Here is a 25,447-nt window from a genome sequence, read left to right as displayed (position 1 = left end):
GGTGCAGGCAGAGGATAGGGAATGAGGAAGGGAGATCTGCTGTCTCAGATCCAAAGAGTTTATTATCTGAATCGCTGCGACAAACAGACAGACCCTGAAACCATGGGAACGGCGGGCTATATACTACAGGGGTTCAGGCAGGCCAGCACTTCCAGTCAATAGGGTGAAAGCAAAAAAAAGGTAAACATAAACTTTGAGGCTAATGAAACAACAGGGAAAGAAAAACAAATTTGGTTTGGGGGGAGATTGGCTTAGAAATTTCAGTAAAAATGGGCTGTGGTCTGGTTAACTGACAGCAGCAGCAATCTTCTCAAGGACTTCTTGAGTTTCAGGTGTGAGCATTCTGGGAGATTTGATGTTGCAGTTTCCTCTCAGTAAGTTGAAAAGTGGAGCAAGCTCATCGTTGGAGATGCCCAGGACTGGTCTGATTCAGTTTATCTCTCATAAAATTTGCTGTAGATCTTGCAAATTGTTGATATTGACCCTGAGTTGTATTTTCTGTGGTTGAATTGTTAGTTCTGAGATTCTCCATCCTAAGTATTTCCATGGTGGGACTTCTTGGATTTTTGATGGAGAAACTTCCAGTCCTGCATTCTGAACTTCTGAAATCACGCTGTCATGAGTTTCTTGCATTTCCTTGTGTGTTGGTGCTGAAACGAGCAGATCAGTCATGTAATGTAATGATCATTGCTTGTGGATGTTTTTCCCACGCTGGGGACAAGGCCCGTGCCATGAACCATTGGCAAATTGTTGGTGAGTTCTTGAGACCTTGCGGAAAAACTACCCAGTGATATCTCTGCAAAGATTCTTCCCTGTTGATACTTGGGATGGAAAATGCAAGTCGCGGAGCATCATCTGGATGAAGTGGAATATTGAAGAAGCAATCTTTTAAATCTATGCTCACAGGTGGCCACTGTCTCAGAATCATCGAGAGATAAGGAAGTCCAAGCTGCAGTGGTCCCATTTCTTCAATGACCTCATTGATTATCCTGAGGTCATGGAGCAATCTCCATGAATTAGAAGTTTTCTTATGAATGACAAACACTGGAGAATTCCAGGGACTATTTGTCGGCTTGATGTGGCCTTTCTGCAATTGCTCCTTTACTAATCTCTTGAGAACACTCAATTTCTCTTGTTCCAGGGGCCCCTGGTCCACCAAAACTGGGTTATCCGTTCTCCAAGTTAGTTCCAAGATGGCGAGTGCTTCAGTGACCCCCATTAAAAATCCACTTCTACCCTCATTCCCCACTGTGATAGGATGTCCTTTCCCCACACTGTGATGGGCTTCTGCACAATGAAAGGATGGATGATTGCTGTCTTTCCTTCAGGTCCTGCAATAATAATTGGATTTTTGCTCTGCATGCATAATGTAGCTCCCCCATTTCCTGAAAGAGATTTCAGAGGTGCCATCAAATCCCACCCTCTGGGCCAAAAGACATAAGAAAAAACTGTTACGCCTGCCCCTGTGTCCAGCATGCCTGTGATTGTGATTGTTGTGTCGTTTAATGTCAAGTTACAGGTTATCTGTGGTCGGTCTCAGTCTATTTGCTTTATCTAGAAGACATGAGTTTCGATGTCTCCATCCTCAACTGCTGTTTGCTGACTTGCTATTGGCATGATATGTTGATCTACTGCATTAGGAGGCAAAGCAATGGCCTTAGCAATTGGAGTATTTTCTGGAATGATCAATGGAGCTCGTAAGGCTTGAGCCAAAACTGTCAACTCCTCATTTTGATTTGCTGCGATGACTGTTGGATAGATGATGAGCCCCAAAATACTGCTTCTGTCCTTGCCTATAATTAAGAATTCTTGTCTCTTCCATGATGTTCCAGTGACTCCTGTGGATATCACCGCATGATTCTCATTCATGAAATATGTTAATTTGGAAGTTGCTAATTCACACTGAGCCCCTGAGGGCATCAATTCTGGGTCGCTGGAGAAGCGGCAGATGGTCCTGCATAGTGAGTCTGATTGTGGTTCCCTGCATACTGTGTGTCTTGAGAGGTCTCGTGCTGATGAGTCATCACCACTACTTGTGTCGTAGCATGTTGGTGTGCCGTGCTCTTCTTGGAGTTTCCCGGGTGAGGTAGAGGTCTTCCATCTATGTCCATTTTAGAATGACACTGATTTGCAAAGTGTTTCCCTTTCCTGCATCTTGGGCAGAGACTCGGCGCTTTGGTATTTCCCGCAGTTTCTGGACAAAAATTTTAATATGTCCAAATTTCCCACACTTGAAACATGGTCTTTTGATGAGTTCTGCTGCCATCATTCCCATAGAGTCGTCTTGTTGATCTGCAGCTTTTTGGTGTTTTCTGAATTGTTCTCCCATGATGTTTGTCTGTATTGCTGCTACATTTTCAGAAGTATCTATTTATGGTCCTTCCGAGCTTGTCTGTCTGGCTAGCTCTGCTCTTCAGATACCATACAAGCAAGTTAATCCTTTGGGTCCAGATTTCAGACAGAGACGTAACCTTGCTTGGAAGAATGGAGCAGACTCACACTTGGTGTTACTTAGGAAAGTGTTTATTGAGGGCGAAAGCCCAGGTGGTCAAAGCGTGAGTGGAGTGTGAAAGTTCTTGCTTGCCCTTATCAACATGGGCGTTACAGATGGAAATGAAGGGGAGGGGGTTAGGTACAGGGGGGTGGACTTTGACATGTAGGGGAAAAAGGGGTGTGGATGATACCTGAGGCCTGGCAGAGCCACCTGGCTTCGTAGAGCCATCAAGAACCAGGGGTGAGTTCACAGATAACATACAAAGTTATACAATGGCCTAGGCCAAGGCTGTTAAGAAGATACAATGGGCAAGGCCAGGCTTATTATGTGAGTTGATTACAGTGATCAAGGGAAGCAGAGTGGGGGTAGGAATGAAACCTTACAAAAACTTATTAACAAAAATTACAGACATTTTAGAAAACCCAAAATGCACACTGCAACACCTATTTTGCTGCAAGCTTCTATCATTTGAGGCAAAGTTGGTTGTGCACCAGGTAAGGCATGAATAACATGCTTGCATTCTTCATCAGCATTCGCAGAAGATAGGCTTCAAATTAAATGTGGTTGTGCTACTTCATCACTGCTGTCGGAGTCCAGGGCATCCCTCTGGGCGCCCGGGAAAGTCACAGACCTCGGTAGAGAGGCCTGGAACCCGAAGAAGAGGGTCTGGGGTCTGTGCAGGGGGGTTTATCTGGCACAGAGCCCAGGAAGACACAGTCTTTGATTTTGGTCCATGAGAAAAACTTCTAACACAGAGAAGAATTGCAAGTCACAAATGTGTAACAGATAGTAATGTAGTTTATCACCAGGTAGAAGATTTTGTAGTTTTGGGATTTTTAGAATGTAGATGCAAGGAGACAAGATGGTAGAATTAGGGTGTTGCCCTAAGTCCTTCTCCTTCTTCCTTGGCATCCATCTTCTGCAGTGACGTGGGCACAAGGTAGTTTCAGTGGCTTGGGTCAAAGTAGAAATGACCCTTCTAGTATAGTTACTAGGTATTGGTATGAAATGGTAAATAATAGGTACGTAGTTATCTGTATAAAAGCAGAGTGACCTCCCATCACGGAGGGAGTCACATCATGTCCGAGCTGCTGTGAACATCTTGGCCGGACACAAAGAATTTGTAAGATAAGAATTAATAAACAATGCGAGAAACCAAGAAAACCAAGACTACGAGACTCCACATCATTCTTGCGCTGGATTTAAAGCCTTCAGAGGTTGGAGAGGGAAAAACACTCCCTTGAACCCACTCGAACCACCAGTCTGGAATCTCGGGTCAAAAAGAAAACTAAAACCCGAGACACTGCATTGCCTCTCAACTGCTTGAGTGAGGCAATCTATGAATGAGGTGAATGGCTCATTTACTCCTTGCCTTACTTCTGTGTAACTGCCTTCTGGAGCTCCTGTGGGTTGAATTTGCATGATGACTTTTTGAGCTGCTTCTTTGATATCTGTGAGCATATCTCGAGGCAAACCCACAGCTTGATCTTTGGGTTTATCATGAGGCGGACCACCTGCTAGTTGAGCCAATGTAAGGGCTGCATTTGGGGCTCTAGCATAAGATTCTTGCAACACAATGAGAGCTCATCTCCATTTAACCTCCCATAATATGTAGAGTCTGCTAAAATTGTAGTAACAATATATTTGCAATCATAAGGCACTAACTCATAAGTACCAAAGATGCCTTTCAATAATTGTTTAAAGTACAAAGAACCCAAGTCACTCTCTTTAAGTGCTTGTCTCAGGTCTTTAATTACATCGTGTGTCAGTGGTAGCCATCTGGGATTTGTATTTTGTGGACCAAATCTCACTGACATGGCTATTATCTGTGTTGATGCCATGTCGAGATTTCCTTTTGCATTATTATTTGAAATGGCTCCTGTCATGGGATGGCATGGAACTAATTCTCTGTATTTTCTAAATTTGTATCTTGCAGAAATACTTCTCTTTCAAACTTCATTGTTGTTTGTCTTCCCTCTCCTCTTGCTTTGTGGAGAGCTGGTGGTTGCATGTGCTGTATATTATATTGGAAGGTGTAATAATAGAAGTGGCCAGTGGTGGCGCTGCAGCGGGAGGTTGAACGTCTTGTTCAACAAAATGGCGCTGGCAGAAATACACAAGTGTTGTTCACGGAAGTACCAAGTGCGTCGCCATCTTGCTGTACGGCAAAAGTACAAGTGACACCGCCATCTTGTTGTACGGCAAAAGGGTGCAGCACACCGCCATTTTGCGGAGCATAAGGTTCCTGCGCACAGTCCCTGCGCTGGACTGACAGGTCCCATAGAAACTCTTGCGGAATTGTGCTATGATACATGATTGAGTGTCCAAAGGGAGTGGTTATCGGAATTGCCGAAACTCCTGGGGGAACCCAGAGCCCTGGAAACCCCTGCGCCATACTCTGGGGATCTGCCGGCATTTGCATGAAGGTGGATGGCCTCGGGTAGCCCCACGCCGCGGCTCTTGGCATCAGAGAGCTGCCACCTGCACGTCCCGAGTCTGAGTACAAAACCTCTATTTCGTGCAATCCCTGTCTTCCCGCAAGCCCCTCCTGCTCTGGGCTTGTCCCTGCCTGGGACTGAGGGGTAGCTGAAGCCGCAGCTGTGTTTTGTATTTTTTTAATTTGAGCGCGGATTCTCCAGAGCAGCTGCACCCACTTCCTGGTTTGCCGCTACACCATTTCCGTGCGGCTGCGCTACTTGCAGTACCTGCGGGGGGGGGGGTTCGCCCGCCCGCTCTACCTGAACCATGCAGCAGAGCCGCTCCAGCCACCTCGGTCTGTGGGGCTGTTCTGCCCAGTTCATGTTGTGCTGCCTCGCCGGGCTCGTCTGAGGGGGCTGAACCGCCCGTCTCATCCACTTTTCTTTGTTCATGCAGCACGGGTCCTGTACTGTTCCCCGGACCATTCTCCGGAATTTCTTGGGGTCCTCTGTCTACGGGAAAAGCCTCCAAAAGTTTAGGGGATACCTCAACATCTGAGGTTGTCCCCACCTCTGGCTGGGTATCCATCAATGGTCTTTTAAGTGGCAGTGACTCTGCGGAAACTGACGGGACAGAGGGACCCGCCCCTAACAGGACGAAGGGAGCCGCCCCCCCTTCCTCCTCTCTGTCGTGCGGACTCAGTGTAACTGGCGTGGTTTTGTGCTTCACTTCTGTTGGTGATGGATTCATAGACAACTCTACATACTGGGAGAAATTTTGCAGCCTTGCCGTTCTTAAGAGTGGCTTCATTATAAAGCCTTAGGCTGACAGAATCCCACAGAAATGGATTAAAAAGTACTTCCGCATCTGCCTTTGAAAATTGTTCTTGTACCCAGCATAGGCAGTCTCTCAATTGGTCTTTTGAGACAGAGGCCAGGTGATTTTTAATCACGGACTCTAGCTTGTCCATTGCTTCTTTCTGTGTCTTGGACATTACAATTCCCGTATTTACACTCTGGATTAACTCTGAAGGAGTATTTTAAAAAGTTCCTACCTGACTTTACCACCAGTTTCTTTCCCTCAGTCTCCGGTGTTCTTGTAGTGGACCCCAGATACGAGTTCCTGGATCTGAGCTGTTTCTTTTAACTGGGAATTATTTTCACCTTTTTTTCCAGCTTTCTGCTGCCAGCTTTTCTGCTGATTTCTTCCTTCAGAGAGGTCCTGACTTGTCACTAGCAGGTTTTTTTCCTCACACGAGAGGCACCAGTTGTTACAGTTCTGCCTGCTTTATCTCGGCCGAGGTCAGGATGAAAGACACGGGAAACGTAGAGTTGAGTTCACTCTTGGTTGTTTATTATATCTTATCTATTTGCAGTATTTACAGCTTGAGCTCCAGCATGCCAGTTAGAGGAACAAGGCAAAATGGAGACCCTCTAACTTTTACCAAGGCTATGTAAGAGATAATTACCCAATACCAAATTGACACCTATATTATTTGTTTTTGACCCAATAGTGAGCATTCAAGATTTGCAATGCAGACATCTTTCACCCAATTAGAGAAAGCCACTCAGATCCATGAAGAAGACGGAAGAAGAAGGTGAAGAAGAAGAACTCAGACAACACCCTGAATCCTCCATCTTGGCCCACACACATTACTATATACCAAAACCCCAAACCTAAGTTTTCACCCTGTGAGATCACACAACACCACTCTAACTACATACTCACAACCCCTGTGCTATCACACAATCTTGGAAGCCTGTTCCAAGGCCTCAAGTCAAATGCGATGCCTGCCTGAGGGTCAGCACCTCTCAGCCCAGAAAGCCTGAAATTTTCAGCCTCCAGGGTTCCAACAGGGAACCAAGATTCCAAGGTCTCTTCTAAACCAAATTATTCTGTGATTCTTTGAACAGTAAAATTATCAAAACCAATGCAAGCATCCTTCAGATCTCTAGCAAACTAGCCTCATTTTCTAATTTCTTTGTGGAAGGAAGAACATGGAGACATCTTTTACTCAATTAGAGAAAATCACCCAAATCCGTGAAGAAGACAGAAGAAGAAGGTCAAGAAGAACTCAGATAACACCCTTTTTAAAGATGTCTGGCAGAGTGGTCTGCACTGCCATGGCTTAAGCATCTGCCCTCCGGTTGCCCTCTGTAATGGGTCATGCATAATGTGATATGGTTGCTCTCAGTGAGAGAGGAGATATATAAACTTTGAGAGCAAGCTGTATAAATTTGGATTTGATACCTCCTTTTTATTAAAGAATGTTCTGCTCTTTCAGCTATCCCAGCAACATAGGCTGAATCAGTAACCAAATTCAAGGCTTGTTTGAACTTCTCAGAGGCTCTGACAACAGCTGCTAATTCTGCAGTTTGTGGAGATCCCTGAACAATCTGAACATCAGACTCCCACTCTTGAGTATCAGGATTTTTCCAAGTCATAACTGACTTGTGGGATCCCCCTGAGCCATCAGTAAAAACAGTCAGTGCCTTTAGAGGAGTTTTACTTTTTTATGATTTTGGGACCAAATTAAAACACGCATTAAATAGTTTATGCTTTGGTAGGTGGATAGAGATTTTGACCTGGGTCGCTGTCAAGGGCGAACTGGAGGTGTTCATTGGTCTGGAGCAAAGCTTCCAGACTACCTAATGTCAATGGAAGGTAAATGCATGTGAACTCACACCCTGCCAGGGTTCGGAGGCATGCTCTGGCCTTTGTAATGAGCTGAGCCATCAGCTCCTGAGGTGTTGTGATAGTCTTATTTGATTGATGGGATTGGAACACCCACTCTGTCATTAAAAGCTGGTCCCTCAGAGTGGGGTCTCACTGAAAAATGAGCACATGAAACTTGGGTGACTTATCCAAGATGACAAATTGGAAGGGCAGGGTAGGATCAGCATGGTGGTCTTGTCTTGTGGACAGTGCCTCCAATACCTTTTGGATCACTACCTGGGCCTCTGGTGTGATGGTTCGTGGTGAGTCGAGGTCATCACAGCCTTGCAGGAGGTTGAAAAGGGGTGCGAGGTCCTCAGTCATGATCCTCAGCAGGGGACATACCCAGTTTATGCTTCCACATAGTTGATGGAGGTCTCTTAGGGTCCTCAGGTTGTCTTTGATGGTGAGTTGCTGGGGTATGATAGTTCACTCGCCAATCTGCAGTCCAAAGTGCACCATGGGCAGGTGCGCTGAATCTTCTCTGTAGCAATTTCAAATCCTGCTCCTTCAATGGCTTGAATAGTCTTTCTGAGAACAATCTCCAAATAATAGTCAGTCTTGGTGCATATTAAAATATCATCCATATAGTGAAAAATTGTGGCATCAGGGATTTTTTCTCGGATGGGTGAGAGAATGCAGGCAACAACCATTTGGCAAGTAGCTGGCGAGTTTTTCATCCCTTAGGGAAGAACTCACCATTGATACCTTTTATAGAAGGGCTTGTCTATTAATTGATGCAACAGAAAATGCAAACTTTGGGTCACGTCTAGGATGGAGAGGGATGTTAAAAAAAACAATCTTTAATATCAATAACTGTGGGGGTGCTGGAATTGTTTCATAGGATTTTTAGTTGTAAGTTTGATGTGATTTGGACTTTAACCCTAGCCAGGTAAAGCTCCTGTCTTGGAATGTTCTTATCAGAAGTTGATGAGAGTTTCCAAGACAACCTAATCCTCTGCCTGGAGTTTCGATCATCCCATTGTCTTTCTCCGGCATCTCAATGCATCTCCCCTCCCCGCCCATCATCTCCCAGGCCCGAAACCTTCGGAGAGGTGTCGGACAGTGATTGGTGGATCTCCGAGGACCCCACCCCAATTAACCTGATTTGTTAATGTTGTGTATTGCATTTGGCATTAGCCACCTTGCTTTGTTTTCATTGGTCTTGTAACTTGTGCCCACCCCTGAGATTTCTGGTGAACAAAAACCCCTTGCAAACCAGGCCCTGGGTCACTCTCCTGAGGCACAGGCCTGGGACCAGGGACTGCCCCTGTGATCCCCGAATAAAACCTTTGTCCTCAAGCCTCAAGAGTGTCCCCTCTTTCGAACCACGGCCGTGACAGCCAAGGCAAAGGTACTGCAGAGCCAAGACCCACGCAAAGGTACTGTTGGGGCGTATCAGAGCTAGCAGGGTGGTCCAGCCGAATGCTGGACTGGCCTGAGAGACAGATACGCGAAGCAACAAATAACTGCCAATTTCCAATCTCTCAGGAACATTGAAGGTGAGGGTAGGCCGGGCTGCAGGGGGGCCTATGTCCTCAATGGCCTCATTGATCTTCCTGAGGTCTTGCAGGAGCCTCCACCTGTCTTTGCTTGGTTTACAAATGACAAAAAAAAAGGGGTGTTCCAAGGGCTAGTGGATGGTTGTCATGAGTTAACACAATTTGGTTTTTAGTTAAAGTGGAAACAGTTCTCTCTAAGGACTTTGGAATTGTTTTAGAAAAGACAGGGACCTATCAGAATCCAATTCTTAAATACTGACATATTGTTTAACCACTGAAGAAGCTGGATGCGACTTTGTGAATACACATATAAAGCTGAGACTGTGTCTGAGTCAGCTCTATTCCTTCTGGTCCGAAGAGCAGGTAACAACCAACCCCTGTGGTTGCTCCGTGGAGTGACCCAGGCTGGCCAAGCCCCACAGCTCCTCCCTGTTAGGAGGGAGCCAGCCCTAGCCTAGCCATGCCCCTGGGCCCCATCAGCTGCCAGCGGGAGAAAGGGAAGCTGCAACTAATATCTAGCCAACTTTAAAGCCTACCCCACCACCAGCCAGGCCGAGGGAGATGTCCACCAGGCCCCTGATAGCAGCTATGGGCCCAGCTGGGCCAGGCTTGCTCCGATTGTCACCAAGGTGTGGGCGGGAAGCATCCACCAGCCAGGATGCTCCGAGATCCCTCGGCATGAGTTCTCTTCCCCCATTGGCACGGCTTTGAAATCCCACAGCTTTACAGCCAGAGCCACTGCCTGGCAGAGATCACATGACCATCTGTAGGCCCAGATGAGAATGTTAACTCTTTCCTTGCACAGATAAAACTTGCAGAGCACTGATCCTTCTCTGAGTTAGAGAAATGAGAGTGATTGTAACTTATAGAAACACAGCATGAGACTAAAGTCTGAGAGAGAAAGAGAGTAAAAATCCTAATTGTGAGGAGATGGAGAAGATGCCTTGTTTTTTTTAAGCTGAAAGTCTTTTATGAGCCATGGTAGTGAACCGTAATATGCTAAAATATTCCTTTAAACTGCGGGCAATATGGATTGGGGAGATGGATTGAAGCAAAGGTATTTGTGATGGACTAAGTGAATATTGATCTTATGAGAAGCTGTGATCCCATGAGAAGTTTGAACAGAGAGAGAGAGATGAGATAAGAAGCCCTCTGCCCCAGGGAAGAAGAGAAAAAAGGTCTCTGTTCCATGAGATGAAGAAAATCCTTTGCGTTTGAACTGTCCATTTTTAAACGACACCCCAGTTGTGTCCATAACCCATATGCAGTTCAGGAAAACTGCCCATGGGAGGACTTCACAAAAGCAGGTTCCTGGGCAGCTGTTTTTGTGAGAGTTAAAACCCACAAAAGAACTGTTCTATGTTGTCAGTGGGGAAATTTCATGGCAGGGCAGACTAAAAAAACTTCTCTCTCCAAATGAACTGATAAAAAAGTATTTTATGGGTGGTAACTGACTAAGAGTCCTGTCTCTTTATGTTGTTCATGAAAAGTGAATACTTGGGGGGGAGAAGGAGTGTTTTAAAGGTGGAGCCACACATATGACAGTCACAGTAATCTCATCCCTTGGTCCCACAGTTTGGACTACTGGAAGTACCTGTAAATTATCCAATCATTCAATAGAGTCCCCTATGATTAAAATGTCCCTTTGATTGGCAGAAGGACTCCACAACTTTTCAAAGTTGTAAAGGAGGTATGTTTATTCAGTGCTGAGGTGCATTGAGGGATCGCTCCTCCGAAAAGCATGCACGCTGCCAGTGATTTTCTTCCTCTATTTATTCTCTAAAATCGTACATATGCTTTAAGTTTCGCAATATGCCTATGCATATTCATTACCTAGCCCTGCCTAGCCTTGCTTCATATTAAAATGAGATTAAAAGTCCTTCTGAGCTTGTGCAGTGCTCTCTGGTGGTCGCATGGTGGTCATCATGATGAAGTAAGGCAAGTCATCCTTGGGCTGAACTTTTTACCTTGTCTGCTCGCGCATGCTCCCTGGTCCCTTGGTTACAGTCCAAACCACTGGTCTGGCTTCAGCCAGTTTAGGGTCTGAGGAACCTCCCTTACCATAGAAGTCCTTGCATTCTTTCCTAATCATATAGCTTTGCATTCCTCAGCCTGGTTTTGTGAGCATAGCAGCCTGTCTTTACGAGCACATTCAATGTCCATTTCAGCTACCTTTAATCAATCCTTATTAATTATTAAATCCTTAAATAGTTCTTAAATCGTTAATTAATCCTTAAATTCCCTTATATCAATACCTTCTTTTTCTACAAAAATTAGTAAATTCTTTTACTTAATACATAAACTCTTCTTCCCAATTTCTATGTTATATATCTCTTAACACCTTTCCATATACTTTTGACAAGGAGGTTAATGTTGTCACTTGTTTCAACATTCTCCAGTTCCAAACAAGTACTGCAAAAGATAATATTAAAATTACACTACTCAATACCAATAAAACAATAATGGGGTGACACAATGTATTCAATATCCCAGTTGCAGTTGGTGACCATCCAGAGTGTATCCCACCAGTGATGACTTGTATCTTGTTTTAGTCTGCAAAACTCTGCTTATTTCTTTTGTGTCATGATGGACAGTAAAGTTTTCTCTCCATTATCCTGGACTCCTCTCAAAATTTTAAATAGATCTTGGTGTTTTATTAATTGCTTCACTAGTGTAGGATTCATTCCAATATGTGTAGGTAATAACTTGCAATACATTGTGTAATTTGACCTTATTAGCTGGTGGGATACAACTGGTGCTTGATATGAAAAGTGTTATGGGGAATGTCTGTATAAAATAATTCGTGCTAGGAATAAAGTAATATAAAAATAAGAAAGCACAAGACAATGCCGGGAAAGCTGATTTACATCTGTGAGGGGAGGGGCGGCTCCAAGGAGGAACCAAGAAATCAGCAACAGAAAAGGAGTCGCAGCCATGGAGATGGGCCATCAACGGTGATTAATCTAGGTTACGCCTAGATGATTAAAATCAGATATGCCTTAACGACTAGATGCACCTGCTCATCAAGATCCATCGGACCAATATCGCTTTCTCAGAAATCTCATCAACTTCTCTACTCTGCCCAGAAACGTGTTCAGGAGAACAGGAGTCTCAAAAGAAGACGCATGAATATGCAATCTGAGCAAAGGTGGACATAGAAACCCTGCCTCGGGGAGAATAAACTGCATAAATCTGGACCTTTGGTGGCAGGATTTGTGAACGAGGGGGGACTGGTGCAATAGAGGCCTGTCCAAGCATTCACCCAGTGTCAATCCCGGAATCGGGACTGTCCTTTTATCATGGCTTTCTGAGTTAGCTGTTACGTAAAAATATTTTTTTTTTATTTTTCAAATCCGGCTGTCTCATTTATAACAAAAGTCACACCAAACAATCTTAACAAAATTACAAATGCAAAAATTAAAATAATTCTTAACAGACACAGCTATGGGAATTCCCAATACCTCTGAGGGTCCAGCCCTTGCAGAGAAGTGGCTAAAATCAATTAGCGAGACGGCATGATCGAGCGTGTCTTGAAAAAGCAAAAAGGTTTTAATAAAGAAAGAAAATAATACAAACACAAAAGCAAACCAGAACACAGTATAGAGACAAGTCTCCTACTTGCTACAACACCTCGAAAAGCATGGAGCTTCTTTTTTCTCTCTCTTTTCTACTTAATGGTTCAGGTGGGCTATTTGGCTCTTGGCCCAATGAAATTAGCAACAGGCTTTGAATTACACTCTCCGAGCCCAATCAATGCTCCTGTGCTGGCACTGAGCCAATTACTGTCAGGAGGGTATGGAAAATTCTAGGTAAATTTCCTAAAATGTCTAGAGGTAAATTGAAACCCCTTTTCTTACAACACAAAGCCACATTGTTATTATCTATTTCTATAAAAGCACAACTAGTTCTTAAACATATGCAGACTTGACCAATATATGCAAGCACAGTCTTGAGTAGTATCTGGATGAATTTCAATGGCAAACGCCTTGCTCAGTGTCAAGACATATGTCTTGAGCATCAATTGTATTACTCTCACAGATAAACCCCTGTTGCTCCTGGGTAATACAAGATTCTAAATTTACAGTTTGCCATTTCTCATTTATCCTCTGGGCCCATACTCTGTGTTCTGAGAGATAAAGTACTGTCCCCTCATGGTTTAATCCTAGTGCAGTGATGGGGTGTATAACATAAACTGTGGCATTATGTATAGTAAGTACAAAGCCAGTAGCCATATTAGTAGTAGGATCATGGGTGAAATTTACCAGGGCCCGCCAAGGCTGAAATTTTCTTTCAAAATCTGTAGCATTGTCCCAAACAGCTTTTCGGATTTCAACTGAAAAAGTGCCTTCACTTCCTTCCCTGATAGTCAAGGCAGCTGTTGACTGCAGCCATAACTGTGCTTGTATACAACTGAAAGCTAAAGACATTATTTTGAGCCATAGCAAGTGCATCTATTATTAACCCATGGTCTTGGTTCTCCACCTTTTCCCATCTTGGCAACACTTTTGAAACTTGCCACTGACTGATTCCCAATGCCAATAAAGATGACTGTAGGAGTTGTTTTAGTTTTGTTAAATCACTTGTTGTGGTGGCCAGCTTATTCATTAATATTTCTGAATCAATTCAATATAAACCCCCAGCCCTGTTCCTAATATTCCAGTTAAATTATCTTCACATTCTATCCCTAAATTGTGCTTGCTTTTGCAACCATGTTGTCCAGCCCTCAAAGGATGTCTTTAGGAAAGAAGAGCAGGCTGACTGAACTTAAGATGTTAGTTTGCATTAGTAATTCAACATGCTTGAGAGATCACTCTGGGTTAAACAACAGTTCTTGTTGGCCTGTATTTCTTATTACGTATGGGCCAATGTTATAAATTTTGGGTTCAAGTCTAAGTGGTGTAATTTGGGTGTGGCTTGAATCTTGAATGACAGGGTCAATTGTAGTGGTGAGTATGGCATCTATTCTAAAGAAAATCCAAAGAGCTCTCTCATCCCTGGGTCCCATATGGTCAGTCCAGGAACAAACTACTCCCTGAATGAACCACTCCCTTTGTTCCTGTTCTCATCATTCTTTCCTCTCGCATACCCGGTTATTCTGCATAACAACTGCTAACTTTTCATCTTTTTCCCACGCCACCCATGATTTAGCCCCTTTTACCAACAATTGGGTTGAGTAGTTCATAAAAGCCTGAGACCAAGACCACTTAATGTTGTTTTGGCTAGAGATACTTTCCAATTCTTGGACTACAATTATAATTACAAACAGGCATCCTATTCTAATTGCCTCTCCTATAGTCCCTTGAAGTGATCATAACCTCTGTTTTTGCCATTCTTGCCTTTCATATACTTGGTTTTCATGCATTACCACAGTTGATAGGTTTAGATCTTTTATATCAGAATACTCTCCCATGGATCCAGTATACCAAGTAAAAGCTTGGGACCAAGGCCACTCAGCATTATTCTGGCTAGAGGTACTTTCCAATTCTTGGATTATAATTATGATTATAAGCAAAACAATTTTCTTGATTAAATTTCTGCAAGCTGAATTACTAAATATTCCCAACCGCAATGCATTCATTTTGCTCAAATAGGTTTTCGTTTCAGTTTATCATCACCCTGTGTTACTTTCCAGGGAGTCTCTGGAGCCTTCTTTACTCGAGTGTGATGGATCCACGCACTTTGTTCCTTGATCTTAATTGCAGTGAATGTGGTAAGAAGCACCTGGAATGCTCCTTCCCACTGTAGTTCCAGAGTCTTTTCTGCAAGAGACTTAACATATACATAATCTCCAGGCCGTATGTCATTCACTGACCCATCCAACCCTCTACTTTGAGTTCCAGCCATTCTACTCCACAGGCTGGAGTGGTTGCTTTGATAGTCTCTAGGCAGTCGTGGTATACTGGCTCCCCTTGGTTTCCGCTGAGAAAAGAAGCTGGGTTGACAATGTTAGTTACCACTATTTCTACATCATCTTGTTCTACCATAATGGCTTGGTATTTCAGGAACCGTTGTGGGGAAAGCCAGTGCCCACCTTTCACTTCCAGCACTGTGGATACTGTGTGAGACACTAGCACAGTCATTTTCTGGCCCAGGGTGAATTTGTGTGCCTCTTCGATATTTAGCACAGCTGCTGCAACAGCTCTGAGGCACCCCGGCCATCCCTTGGCCGCTGCATCTAGTTGCTTGGAAAAGTAAACAACTGCCCTTTGATATGGTCCTGATAGTATAGAGTTAAAATGATTTCTGAGGTAGCAGGGCCCAGAGAATGGGACATTGGCTTCACTGCAACCAGGATGTTATTCCATGGTATTGTTTTAACCAAATCAAGTATAACTTTGCTTAGGTAGTGGAGGAGAAGGGGAGGACACTGGTGATTCTTGATAGAGCACATAGGCCTTGAGAATAAAGTTAGGTTAGGAGGATCTGTACCTGTACAATCATCAGTACAATAAATGATATTATTGTTGATTGTAATATTAGTTTGGTAACTAAATATGATTATTTTCTCAAACCAGAATCTTAAGCAAGAATCACGAAGACCATTGTTACTTGGGTAGAATCAATGGAACAATGGAGTTTAATGATTAACATGAATCCTTATGTAACAAGAAAGGTATAAAACTGTACCCATTTTGAACGTCGGACTAAGCCAAGATCTGGGTCGTAGGGACTCCCGGCTTCCAGAGCTCTCAATAAAGCACCGCATCCAATCAGTCCGTGATTGTGTGTTCTTTCCTATGCTAACAGGACCAGGTCTTGTGCTAATATTCCCAAGGCAATCCCCTGTTTCTCATGGAAAAACAGAAAAAATGGTTTATTCACGTCTGGAAGTCCTAGAGCTGGAACTGACATGAGAGCTTTCTTTAGCTGCTGAAAGGCTTGTGTGGCCTCCTTTGTCCACTGGAGGTCTCTGTCTCCATTTGTAATGAGCACATACAGAGGTTTCACAAGTAATCCATAGTTGTATATCCATAATCTACACCATCCAGTCATGCCCAAAAAGGTTTGCAGTTCTTTTATTGTCTGGGGTTTCGAGGTTTGACATATTGTTTCTTTACAATCTTGCCCTAGAGTCCGTTGTCCAGCACTGACCTCATAACCCAGGTAGATCACCTTCTGCTTTACCACCTGAGCCTTTTTCTTTGATACCCTATACCCTTGGAGTCCTAGAAAGTTTAAAAGACTTACTGTCCATGCCACACATGTCTCTTGTCTGGGTGGCTATGAGGAGGTCGTCTACATACTGCAACAGCCTTCCTTCTTCTAGTGGAGCTTCCCAAGCTTCTAAATCCTTTGCAAGTTGTTCTCCAAACAAAGTGGGTGAGTTCTTGAACCCCTGAGGCAAAATTGTCCATGTGAGCTGAGTTTTGCACCCACTTTTAGGGTTTTCCCATTCAAATGCAAAATTTTTCTGGCTGGCTTTGTGGAGAGGGAGGCAAAAGAAGGCATCTTTCAAATCTAAAATGGTAAACCAAGTTATCTCTGGTGTTAGGAATGTTAACAAAGTATATGGATTTGCTACCATGGGAGAGAGATCCTCAGTTATTTTGTTGACAGCTCGTAAATCCTGCACTACCCTATATGACCCATCAGGTTTTTGAACAGGCAAAATGCAGGTGTTAAAGTCAGATTGACGCTCCTTCAACAACCCTAATTGCAGAAAGTTTTCAATTATTGGGCTAATTCCTTCCCTGTCTTCCTTTTTCAAGGGATACTGTTTAATTCTAACTGGTTGTTTCCCTTCCTTAAGTTTAATTACTATAGGAGGTGCATTTTTTGCCCTCCCTGGTACATTGGAGGCCCACACTCCAGGAAAAACTTGGTTAATTATTTCTTCACTGATTTCTTCTTTAGTTTTAATAGCTGTTAACATTAAACTCAGCACTTCCACATACTGCTGATCATTTACCTTCAGAGTAATTTCCCCATTTTAAAAAGTAATGGTTGCTTCTAATTCTTCTAATAAATCTCTACCCAAAAGTGTCTGAGGAGATTTGGGCATATATAGAAATTTATGAATGCCCCACTGCTTCCCAAGCTTGTACTCCAATGGTTTAAAAAAATATGCCTTTTTGGGCTGGCCAGTTGCCCCGTGGACGACAATGTAATCCTTCCCCACAGGCACTAAGGCTTTGTTTAAAACTGAATACATCACTCCCGTATCAACCAAAAATTCCACCTCTTTCCCTTCTTTCCCCAGCTTCATTGTTATAACCAGTGTATCCGCTGGGGAAGAATCCCGTGGTCCTCCTCAGTCTTCTTTCACCTGTGCGATCACCTCTTCTCTCCTCTGGTTCCCTCTGTTCTGTCTGTCCTGACGGTCATTTTGCCTTCATTCTGGGCACTGATTTTTCCAGTGACTGATTTTTTTGCAAATTGCACACTGATGTCTACCCAACCAGGGTGGGCCCTGTCAGGGTGGCCCTTGTCTGCATCTACCTCTCCCTTCTTCGCTTACAACCGCCACCAGTTTTCTCATTCCTTGCTTGTACCCCTCTTCTCGATTGCTAAAAACTCTACATGTCTCATCATGTCAGGGCTTCTAGGTTTCTCCCATCATCCCTCGAAGCTTCTGAAGTTTACATCTAATGTCTCCCGTTGACTGCCCCAAAAATAAATTGACTAATTGTCGAATTCCTACCTCAGACCCAAGATCCAGTGATGTGTGACAATGCATTGCATCTCTTAAACAGTCCAGAAATTCAGATGGAGAGTCGGAGGGACCCTGTTTAATTGCATACAAGGCTGACCAGTTTATAGTTTTGGGAATGGCTCTTTCCACCCCTTTTGCTATCCAATTTTTTCCAAATTGATTCCCGCAGGAGAAGCTCCATGGGTGAGGGGAGGAGGGGCATAACATGCTGAAGGTCATGGGGCACAAGGACATGGGCTGAGAAAGTCACTTGCAAAAGGTTTTTAAAATAGGGTGATCTCCTCCCATAATCTTTACATGCCTTGCATAATTCTTCAAGTTCCTCATATGGAATGGACTCCCACTTCGGGTTCCTTCCTCTTTTAAATATAACTGGGGCTGCTAGGACTTGCAGCTTCCCAGTTGTATCCCTGTTACTCTCCTGAGCAGCTTGCTTTCGTACCTCTGTCCAGTGATCTCCAGAATCACTATCCGAATCTGAGGAATCACTACCCTCTTCTGGAGAGGAGAGAGATCTGCTGGCATGGGCACAAGAGCTCAGCCTGGCTGGCAGGGCCTGGTGCTCGGGGCCCTTGGTAACCAAGATGGCTGCCTTCCGGTCAGCTTCACTCCTGGTTCCCAGGCTGGAAGTGTGGGAAGTGGGAGTGGCCAGATCAGGGGAGGCGGGGACTGCACAAGGGAGGGGCTTCCCAGTGGAGGGGGAGGGTCCCGGCGCAAGGGCGGTACCCAATGCAGGGGCAGAGCCCAACGCAGAGGTAGGAGATGGGAAGGAAAGAAGAGGATCCCAGGCACCATTTTGTGTGACTGAGGCAGAAAAATTTAGCACCAAATCATTCAAAATGGAGGATCCGCCCATGAGGTCGGCACCATTTTGAGCCATAGAACTCATAGGGAGGAAACAACAAATTAACTAGAACCCCCTTGGACCCTCTCAATTCCCAGACACACCAAACAAAACTATAACAGATATAGCTGGACTATATCTGTATAGATCATTTGGCTTAACAGATACCAGCTCAAACAGCCTAGCTTGAAGTAGACAAAGCAGGGATAGGTCAGATTCAAACTCAGTCAGAGGACCTCAACCACCCCTGTGAAGCATGGATATACCCATATCATTGGCCAGTGAACCAGGTGGGGTTAAGACCCTTGCCCATTCATGTCTGTAAGTGCAGAAAATTTGAAAACCCTATAAAAAGGCTGTTGGACAATAAACAAGGCTGTTGCCATATGATCCTCAGTGTGTATATGTCACATCCCTGTCTCCAACTCCACAGTGACACAAAACTATAAGAGATCTCTTAACACCCAACCCACGTGCTAAAACAAGATACCACCTTCATTCACCTACTGACATGTCTCTGTGTTGTATCTGAGGATTCTTGGGCTCCAAGACAGCCTGAACCTCAGCTACGGCCTCCCCAAGTGCCGGTGGGAGGAGGGGGATGGACACGACTGGATATTTCTCTGGTCCAAGTGTTTTCCAGAAGCCTCTCTTGTCCCATCTGGGGTGCCAAAAACTGATGCCTTTGAGTGGCTACCTAGAACAGAGGCTAGACAAGATTAAGAGAATAAGAGTAGGTGTTTGTTAAAGGCTTTCAATAGATACACCTTGGGCAGTCAAAGCTTCCAAGAGGGGCTACACCCAAGATAGACAACAGTCACGAGTTTTGACAGATATAAGTTTGGTCCATTTACATATCAGAGGTTAATCCTCCAATTACAGCTTCAGGTAATGAAGTCATATGCCTCCAGTTTGCTCCCTCCAATTCATTTTTGTTCATACTTTTCGGGGCCTGAGGCAGTAGGGTGTCCTTGGATCTCAGGCCTAGAGGGATTGTTTTGTCTGACCAAAATGTGAAGACAGTTAACTAACACTCTATATGGAGTTTAGAGTTATGCACTAATGCAGTACAGGATTTGAAAAATCAAAACCATGGCACTGAGTGCTATGTCCAGTCTTTTTTAAACACATCCAGTGACAGTGACTCCACTACCTCCCTGGGCAGATGATTCCAGTGCCCAATCACTCTTTTGGTGAAGAATTTTTTCCTTATGTCTAACCTAAGCTTCCCCTAGCACAGCTTAAGACTGTGTCCTCTAATTCTGTCAGTGGTTGCCTGGGAGAAGAGACTGACTCCCATCTGGCTACAACCACCTTTCAGGAAGTTGTAGAGAGTGATAAAGTCTCCCGAGTCTCCTTTTTTTCCAGGCTAAACAACCCCAGTTCCCTCAGCTGTTCTTCATAGGGCTTGTGTTCCAGGCCCTTCACCAGCCTTGTTGCCCTCCTCTGGATGTGTTCAAGCATCTCAATGTCCTTCCTAAATTGAGGGGCCCAGAACTGGACACAGTACTTGAGGAGCAGCTTCACCAGTGCCAAGTACAGAGAAAGAATTACTTCCCTGGTCCTGCTGGCCACACCATTCCTGATACAGGCCAGGATGCCATTGTCCCTCTTGGCTCCCTGGGCACACTGCTGGCTCATGTTCAGTCAGCTGTTGACCAGTACCCCCAGGTCCCTTTCTGCCTGGCCACTGTCCAGCTACTCTGTCTCCATCCTGCAGTGCTGCAGGGGGTTATTGTTGCCAAAGTGCAGAACTTGGCACTTGGCCTTGTTAAACTTCATGTTGTTGGACTTGGCCCATCTATCCAGCCCATCTATACAGAAGTAGCTATTATGCATGGCAGAAGTCATCAAAAGGGGAAAACAACTCCTGACCTGGGAAATCGCTTTGCTGACAGAACAGCAAAAGGGGTTGCAGGAATAGGCATTCTTGCATTGGTACCACAGAAAGAAACAGATTTGTCCGAGTTTACCCCAAAATACAATCATTGAGACCAAAAGTTAATTAAGGTTCTTAAGGCTGAGGTTAAAGAAAGTGAGTGGGCTGTCACCCCAAGGGGACAGGTTGTGGTTCCACCCCTGCTCCTTCAAGAAATAGCACAGTGAGAGCATGAAAGTACCCACTGGGGAACAGAAAACCTTTTAAAACATCTGAGGAAGGTAGTAATAGGAAGGGGAATGACTGATACTGTACAATCTATAACAAGCAAGTGTGAAATCTGTTGTAGAAACAACGCTGACATGAGCAAGAGTTGTGTTAGGGATAACAAAAACAGGAGATCTCCTCGGACATTATTGGCAAATAGATTTTGCTGAGATGCTACATAAAGAGGAATACAGGTGTGCATTGGTATTGGTTGACACCTTCAGTGGATGGCCTGAGGCTTACCCCTGTCACACCAACATGGTAAAGGAGGTAGTGAAAGTTTTGCTCAATCATATAACTCCAAGGTTTGGGGTTTCTTTGTGGATATTATCAGACAGGGGACCACATTTTGTTGCAACAGTTGTTGGGTAATTTAGCAGGATTCTGGGAACTACTTGGGACCTGCACATACCATACAGGCTCCAAGCACGTGGCAAAGCTGAATGTATGAATGAAACCCTTAAAACCTAGATTAGGAAGATCTGTCAAGAAACATCCATGATGTGTTCAGGCCTTGCCTATAGCCTTACTGAGAATCCGCATACATCCAAGGCGGAGAGACAACTTAAGTCCCTATGAAATATTATATAGCAGGCCATATCGGTTTCCACATATCCTGGGAGAAATTCACATGAAGGGTACAAATGATTTACAGAAGTACTTAGTGGCTTTAAGTTCCACTTTGCAGAAGCTCTGGAGATTCATCATGTTATCCAGGCTGATAGGACTGGCCGTACCTGCTCATCCATTCCAGCCTTGAGACCAGGTCTATGTTAAATGGTGGAACAGTGACCCCTTGCAAGCTAAGTGGAAGGGACCATTCCAAGTTTTGCTGACTACCCTTACTGAAGTCTCATTTGCTGGCAAGTGACTGTGGATCCACTATTCCAGAGTTAAGAAGGCTTCTGCTCCTGAAACCATAGGGAAAACAGACTGATGCAAATCAGGATGATGTTGTTTAAACTGTTCTTTTCATGTCAGTTATCTGCACAATTGGTAATCATGACTCAGGGTTGGCCCCACAATTTGCATGGGACCTTCATCCAAACTTATTGGGATTCCAAATGTTTCTGAGGGTCCATCTCTTGCAGAGAAATGGCTTAAATCAATTAGGGAGATGGCGTGATTGGATATGTCTTGAAAAAGCAAAAAGGTTTAATAAAAGAAAGAAACTGATACAAACACAAAGAGCAAAACTGAGCACAGTATAGGGACAGGTCCCATACACTTGCTACAACACCCTGAAAATGCGTGGAGCACCTTTGTTCTCTCTCTTATCTACTTAACAATCGAGGATGGTTCTATTGGCAAACTGCCAATAGAAAGAGGTACAGGCTTTGACAAACAGTGACGAGGTCCAACAAGTGCTTCTCTCTTGGCACTGAACCAATTATTGTCAGGATAGCAAAGATGTTTCTGGGTTCTTTACCTTATAAGAAATGCAAGGGGTGAGTCTTAAACTTGTCCCTATATGGAAACACTTGTTGGGGGTGTGGAGTGCATGCCTACACAAAATGTATCCAAAGCTCTTAATAAGAACAGTTGCTGGATTTGTACTCAATTGCCACCTATAGATGGGAGCAGTAACTGGCCACTGGCTGGTGTTTTAATGAAAGTGAAGTGTACCAAAAGGTGGGAACAAATCAGTAAGACCCTTCTGCCTCCTATACCCCTGAGCAGCCTAATAGGTCATGGGAATGATACAGTTCCCTGCAGAATTGTATATGGCATAGGAAAGGCCATTCTTCCTTCAAATTGCCATATGACCCAATTCATGGAAAGAATAAGCCCAAGAACTGTGAGAAAGATGCAATTGACATAATGGAGATTAGGTCTACCATATGGGACAGGGTATTATTGGATATGTGACAATAAGGCCTGTGTTGGAGTCCAGGACATCCCCTTGGATGACCTGAGACCTGGGAAAGAGAATTTGAGCCCTGGACAGGGGGGTGTGGAACCGGTCCAGGGGGGTTGGAGGCCTTGGCACAGAGCCCAGGAAGACACTGAGTTTGATCTTAGCCCATGGGAGAAACTTCCAGCATTAGGAGAGGAATTGCAAATCACCAGGAAGTGAAAATAGTAGTTTAGCACAGTAGAACATACAAAATTCAGTAGTTTTAGGATTCTTAGAATAGAGGTAAATGGGGGACAAGATGGTGGAATTTGGGTGGTACCTCGTGTCCCTCCCCTTCTTCCTCGTCCTCCATCTTCTGGGGTGGTGATGAAATAAGATAGTTAGAGTGGATTGGGTCAAAGCAGAAGCGACCCTCTTAGTGTAAGCACTAGGCATTGGTGTGAAATAGTAAATATCCTATACGTAACTATCTGTATAAATGTAAGGTGACATCCCATTGGTGGGCAGTCGCCTCGTGTCCCAGCCGCTGTCCGGACCTCGGCTGGGAGTGGAGAAAAACTTTGTGATATCAAATAATAAACAACTTGAGAAACCAGAAAGCAAGGCCTTGAAGACTCCGCTTCTTTGTACCAACGTGACTCGGGGCTTTTAGAGGGCCAAGGACTTTAAACAACTTGAATCTCGGGTGAAAAAACCAACCCGAGAATTGGCGTCCCTGGGTGCCTGGACGAGAATTGGGGTCCCTGGGTACTTTCCAGTGGACACACCAAGCCCTCTGAAGCCAGGAAAACAGCCAGAGAAGACAGGGCAAGATTTTTGGCCAAAGCAGCTGACTTCAAGTTCGCCTTGGACAGACGAACTTCAAGGGCCCTGAAGTCGTCACCCTGAGATCTGCTGGTCGGTGATCAGGACACCCCCGAGACGAATTTGAGAACACCTGCACCCTGTTTTTCGGCTTTGGTAAGACCGGTCGAATTTAGAACACATGGGGGTGGGAATCTCCCAGGAACAGCTTAGGATCCTAGCAAAATTAAGGGTAGTTGTGTCTGCACATCCTGCAGGCCTTTCTGAGAAGGAGCTTCAAGCTTTTCTTTTGTGGGCTCGGTGTAATTTTCCACATTGTGAGACCCACGTTGTATTTGAGCCGGCATTTTGGCAAGAGGCAAACAGGGAACTTTACAACAGAGCAACTAAGAAAGACAAAGCAGCTGCGAAGCTTTTGCCCGCAGCGAGAACCATGCTAGAGTCCATTTCACGTAACAGAAAAGCAGTTCCTCCTTCTTTACAACAGCAGAGGACTGCGCAAGAGGGACAAAGCAAGGTTTCTTCCGCTGAGCAGCAGCCAACAGCGACTTGTTTTGCCTCCCAGCAGCAGGCGGGTCCCGAATCTCCTAGTGGGGATGTGGGAGGGGAGAGCCATCAGCTCACCCAGGCAACATCAGGGGAAAGCCAGCAGCTTCCCCGAGGTGAGGCACATGATGCACAGCAGCTTGTCTCGGTGCCTCAAACCACAAAACCTGATTCCCCAAAGCCAGTCCCGGGAAGGCAAAAACTTGTACTTTATCCCAGCGATCAAGATAGAGATATGCGTTCTTCTGAGACATGTCCCCTGGACATGGGACAATTGCCCCAGGGGGGGAAACAGGGAGATTTAGAACATATTCCATCTAGAAGCCCGTTTACCCCCCCGCAGATATCACGCGAAATCGCTTCGCCGCCTCTCCCTCCAGCAGAGCAAGGACAGACACAGCAGGGGGGAGGGGGAGGGCGCCAAACACCAGAACAGCAGGGAAAACAACCCCAAATCGCGTCAGCCGCGGGAGATAAGACTGCAGCGCATGCGCGCGAAAGCGATCAGAGTCAGTCGCGCCGGGAACAATCATACGGCGGTGACAGGGAACATAACGGGGGGCAGTGGGAAAACATACCGTGTCAAGGGGGCGCGGATCGCGGGGAAAAACAACTCGCGGGCGATCGTCGGGATTTTGCAAACCGCGGGACCGGGACAGCAGCGGGGGGAAAGTCCATGCCGATAGCTGAGCGCAGGTTGATGACGCAAGCTACGGGGAGCAATGTGGACCAAGTTGCGTCCGCATCGCAAAGCGTGGGCAAAGAGCCAGAAAGGGCGGTGCAGGCGCAGGCGCAGAGCCATGCACTGCAAACCCCAGAAGCGCTTGCGGCGGATTTTGGCGCAGGCGCGGTGGGAGTGGGGTGGATTCCAAGCCGCAGTCTCGCTCGGGGCGGGGTAAACCCCGATGGCGAGCGGGACAGGGCGGTCTCTGGGGGCGGGCCGAGAGGGAACGCCTCCCAGGGGGGTGCCGGGACAGCGCAAGCAGGATCGGAGCAGGCGGGGGTGGCGCAGGCGGGGATGGAGAGTGGCCAGGGTGGAGAATTTCTCCAGGGAGCCGCCTCCTCACGGCAGCCGCAGACCATGACCCCGCCCACGAGCGGCGCCTTGATACCAGCACAGCAGGCGCTCAGTGATTCAGAATCAGCTAGCTCGTTCATATGCATGGGCGCACGTCCAAAAAATATTACAACAATTTCCAGAGATCCAGAAACGGAGAATTTGTTACAAGCACAGCGTCTTTTGTCGGAGCTGATGGAACAGATCCCAGAAAAAATACCTAGTGCCGGACAGGGTCCAGCTGTCTCGATGACAGCGCCACCTAGTGGCGGGACTGTACAATTACAGCAAACACGGCAACTTCCATACTCAGCCAGTCCAGCAACAGCGCCAGCTAGTGGCGGAACACCCACATTACATCATTTTTTCCCAATTACATACAAAAAACAGATTTATTCTCCAAAGCAGCA

At 45.3% G+C, this 25,447-nt stretch overlaps 1 long non-coding RNA gene across 5 annotated transcripts; it reads right to left on the bottom strand.

Annotated features, from left to right (window-relative positions):
• Positions 1-10,824: 10,824 nt before the first annotated feature.
• On the bottom strand, positions 10,825-24,718 carry LOC310922016. 5 transcript variants are annotated; one of them, XR_014592264.1, is made up of 4 exons: positions 24,559-24,718; positions 19,130-19,335; positions 16,318-16,465; positions 10,825-15,912 (listed from the first exon to the last, which is right to left on the bottom strand). It is a non-coding gene; the product is annotated as an uncharacterized lncRNA (long non-coding RNA). The 5 variants fall into 5 exon arrangements; XR_014592265.1 differs by having other exon boundaries at positions 19,138-19,335; XR_014592268.1 differs by lacking the exon at positions 19,130-19,335 and having other exon boundaries at positions 10,825-15,061; positions 15,757-15,912.
• Between the last annotated feature and the right edge of the window lie 729 nt (positions 24,719-25,447).

This window comes from Zosterops lateralis (genome assembly GCF_965231275.1).
Source record: "Zosterops lateralis genome assembly, chromosome: W".
In the NCBI taxonomy this organism is placed as follows: Eukaryota; Metazoa; Chordata; class Aves; order Passeriformes; family Zosteropidae; genus Zosterops; species Zosterops lateralis.
The sequence above is the reverse complement of the archived record's forward strand: the minus strand, read 5'-3'. Positions and strand labels throughout refer to the sequence as shown.